The sequence below is a fragment of the Rhinopithecus bieti genome, unplaced genomic scaffold (assembly GCF_001698545.2).
Source record: "Rhinopithecus bieti isolate Rb0 unplaced genomic scaffold, ASM169854v2 scaffold_56686, whole genome shotgun sequence".
In the NCBI taxonomy this organism is placed as follows: Eukaryota; Metazoa; Chordata; class Mammalia; order Primates; family Cercopithecidae; genus Rhinopithecus; species Rhinopithecus bieti.
In genome coordinates, this window is record NW_016821639.1 from 27,898 (window position 1) to 32,813 (window position 4,916).

A 4,916-nucleotide genomic window follows, 5' to 3' on the forward strand; every position below is an offset into this window, starting at 1 on the left:
AGTAAAAAATAAAAGTTTCCCATATAAAAGCTGCAGAAGTTAATTACTGTAAGAACTGCTCTTCAATGATTGCTAAAGAAAGTCCAAATTTGAAAAAAAAAAAAGGATGCTAAAGAGCAATATGAAAATATAAAGATTCTAGTAAAGGTAAATATGTAGAAAAATACAGTCATTTGGTTTGTTATAATTTTAGTGCATTGATTCACTTTTAATTCTTGTATGGAAGTTAAATTTAAAAAGAAAAAGTAACTATAAATTTATGCTAATGAATAAACATAACCAAGTAGGGAGGTTACAGCTAGAGAGGCACATATTGTATATGTGACTGAAGTTGTTATATCAATTTAAAATAGAATGTTATAAACTTTAAGATATTTAATTGCAATGATAATATTGCAAACATAATATATCTACAATATACACAAAAGAAATGAGCAGGGAATCCCAACCAAAAAAAAAAACTAAACACAAAGGAAGGCACTAAGACTTAAGCAGGAACAAAAAAGCTAAACAGAAAATAATTAACAAAATGGCAATAGTAAGTCCTTCCCCTATTATAATCTAATTTAAATGTAAATAGATTGAAATCTAAAAATAACATTGGAGTATCTGGATGTAGGGGCTCAGGCCTGTAATCCTAGCACCTGAAGAAGTCAAGGCAGATGGATCATTTGAGGCCTGGAGACTAGCCTGGCCATTGTAGCAAAACCCAATCTCTACTAAAAATGTAAAAATTAGCTGGGTGTGGTGGCACACAACTGTAATCCCAGCCCCTCAGGAGGCTGAGGCACAAGAATCACTTGAACCCAGGAGTAGGAGATTGCAGTGAGCCAAGATCACGCCACTGCACTCTAGCTTGGGTGACAGAACAAGACTCCATCTCACCAAAAAAAAAAAAAGAGATTGAGAGACTCTGTCTCAGAAAAAAAAAAGAAAATAATGTTGTAACATTAGAGACTGTAACTTGACTGGGTATAAAAGAACAAAACAAAACAGAATCTAACTATATGTTTGTCTATCTTAGATCTAATGACATACGTAGGCTGAAGGTGAAATGATGAAAAAAGATAATTCAGGCAATAGTAACCAAAAAGAGCAGGAATGACTACAATAACAGACAAAACAGACTTCATGCAAAAAACCATTCAAAGAGGCAAAAAATGTTATATAATAATAAAAGGGTCAATTCAACAAGAAAATATTTAAAATGTTTAAAATTGAATCAGTAATAAATAGCCCACCAACCAAAAAAAGCCCAGGACAAGATGGATTCAGAGCTGAATTCTAGTGGATGTAAGAAAGAAGAGCTGGTACCATTCCTACTGAAACTATTCCAAAAAAATTGAGGAAGAGGGAATCCTCCCTAGCTCATTCTATGAGACCATCATCATTCTGATACCAAAACCTGGCAGAGACACAACTAACAAAAAAAATTTCAGGCTAATATCATTCTTGATGAATGTCAATGCAAAAATCCGTAGCAAAATACTGGCAAACTGAATCCAGCAGTAGATAAAAAAGCTAATTAGTCAACTATAATCAAGTAGGGTTTATCCTCTGGGAAGCAAGGTTGGTTGAACAGATACAAATAAAAAAAAATGTGGATTATCCCATAAACAGAAATAGAGACAAAAACTACAAGATCATCTCAACAGATGCAGAAAAGGCTTCTATAAAATTCAATACCACTTCATGTTAAAAGCTCCTAATAAACTAGGTATTAAAGAAACACAACCCAAAATAACAAGAGCCATCTATGACCAACCACAGCCAACATCATACTGAATGGACATAAGTTAAAGGCATTTCCCTTGAAAACTGGCACAAGACAAGGAGGCCCTCTCTCATCACTCTTATTCAACATAGTATTGGAAGTTCTGGCCAGGGCAGTCGGCCAAGAGAAAGAAATAAACGACATTCAAATAGGAAGAGAGGAAGTCAAACTATCCCTGTTTGCAGACAGCATAATCCTAAACCTAGAAAACCTCATACTTTTGGCCCAAAAGCTGATTAAACAGCTTTAGCAAAATCTTAGGATACACAGGCAACGTACAGAAACTGCTAGCATTCCTGTACACCAACAACATCCAAATCAGGAACATGATTCCATTCACAACTGCCATGAAAGAATGAAATACCTAGGAATACAGCTAACCATGGAAGTGAAAGATCTCTACAAGGATAACTACAAACCAGTGCTCAACGAAATCAGAGATGACATAAATGGAAGAACAATCCATGCTCATGGATAAAGATGAGTATTGTTAAAATGGCCATAATGTCCAAAGCAATTTATAGATTCAGTGCTATTCCTATCAAACTACCAATGACATTCTTCACAGACTTGGGAAAAAAAAAAAAACTTAAATTCATATGAAACCACAAGAGACCCTGAATAGCCAAGGCAATCCTAAGCAAAAAGAACAAAGCTGGAGGCATCACATTACCTGACTTCAAACCATACTACAGGACTACAGTAACTAAAACAGCATGGTAATTCTATAAAAACAGATACGTGGATCAATGGAACAGAATAGATATCCCAGAAATAAGGCCACACGCCTACAACTATCTGATCTCCAACTAAGCTGACAAAAACAAGGAATGGAAAAAGTACTCTCTATGCAATATATGGTTCTGGGATAACTGATTAGCCATATGTAGAAGATGGAAACCCTTTCTTTACACCATACACAAAACTCAAGTCAAGATGAATTAAAGGTTTACATATAAAACCCAAAACGGTAAAAACCCTAGAAGACAGCCTAGGCAATACCATTCTGGGCATAGGAATGGGCAAAAGTTTCATGAAAAAGACAACAAAAGCAAATGCAGCAAAAGCAAAAATTGACAAATGGGAACTAATTAAACAGTTTCTTCACAGCAAAAGAACCTATCAAGTAAACAGACAACCTACAGAATGGGAGAAAATTTTTGCAAACTATATATCTGACAAAGGTGTAATATCCAGCTCTATAAGAAACTTAAAACAAGAAAACAACCCCATTAAAAAGTAAGCAAAGGGCCGGGTGCAGTGGCTCATGCCTGTAATCCCAGCACTTTGGGAAGCCGAGGCAAGTGGATCACAAGGTCAGGCGATCGAGACCATCCTGACTAACACAGTGAAACCCTGTTTCTACTAAAAATACAAAAAAATTAGCCGGGCCTGTTGGAGGATGCCTGCATGCGAGATCCCGCCACTGCACTCAAGCCTGGCTGACAAGGCAAGACTCTGTCTCAAAAAGATAAGTAAATAAATAAAGCAAGCAAAGGACGTGAACAGATATTTTTCTAAAGAAGACATGTATTCAGTCAACAAACGTGGGAGAAAAAGCTCAACATCACTAATCATTAGAGAAATGCAAATCAAAACCACAGTGAGATACCAGTCACACCAGTCAGAATAGCTATGATTAAGAAGTCAATAGATGTTGGCAAGGTTTTGGAGAAAATGACACACCCATACACTGTTGGTGTGAGTGTAAATTAAGTCAGCCATTGTGGAAAACAGTGTGGTGATTTCTCATAAAAGGAAAAGCAGAACTACCATTCGACCCAGCAATCTCATTACTGGGTATATACCCAAAGAAATGTAAATCCTTCTGTCATAAAGACACATGCATGTGTATGTTCACTGCAGTACTTTTCATAATAGCAAACACATGGAATCAACGTAAATGTCCACCAATAGTAGACTGAATAAAGAAAATGTGGCACATACACACCATGGAATACTATGCAGCCATAAAAAAAGAACGGGACCAGGCTGGGTGCAGTGGCTCATGCCTGTAATCCCATCACTTTGGGAGGCCAACGCGGATGGATCACAAAGTCAGGAGTTCAAGACCAGCCTGTACAACATGGTAAAACTCCATCTCTACTAAAAATACAAAAAATTAGCCGGGTGTGGTGGCAGGCGCCTGTAGTCCCAGCAACTCAGGAGGCTGAGGCAGGAGAATCGCCGGAACCCAGGAGGTAGAGGTTGTGGTGAGCTGAGACTGTGCCACTGCACTCCAACCTGGGCAACAGAGCGAGACTCCATCTCAAAAGAAAAACAAAACAAAACAAACAAACAAAAAAAACAATAGGATCATGTCCTTTGCAGGACCATGGATGGAGTTGGAGGCCATCATTCTTAGCTAACACAGGAACAGAAAACCAAATACTGTATGTCCTCACTTATAAGTGGGAGCTAAATGATGAGAGCGCATGGGAGAACAATACACACTGGGACCTACCAGAGGATGGAGAGTGGGAACAGGGAAAGGATCAGGAAAAACAAGTAATAGGTACTAGACTTAATGTCTGGGTGATGAAATAATCTGTACAACAAACCCCTGTGAAACAAGTCTACCTATGTAATAAGCCTGCACATGAACTTAAAATAAAAGTTAAAAGAAGATAATAACAATTATAAATATATCTGCACTAAATATCAGAGCTCTTAACTATGTGATAAAATATTGACAGGAATAAAACAAGAAACAAAGACAATAATATAGGAGGCATCATTCGCCCACTTTCAATAATGGGTAGAAAAATCAAATGGAAAACCAGTGGAGAAACAGGACTGGTAAAATGCTGTACACCAATTGGACATACCAGACACATAGAGAACATTCCACACAACCACAGCAGAATATACATTATTCTAAAGTGCGCATTGAACATTCTCTAGAATAGATGATATATTTGGTCACAAAACAAGTTTTAACAAATTTTAAAACACAAATTGGCTGGGCACGGTGGCTCAAGCCTGTAATCCCAGCACTTTGGGAGGCTGAGTTGGGCGAATCATGAGGTTAGGAGATCGAGACCATCTGGCTAACACGGTGAAACCCCGTCTCTACTAAAAAAATACAAAAAACTAGCCAGGCATGATGGCGGCCACCTGTAGTCCCAGCTACTTGGGAAGC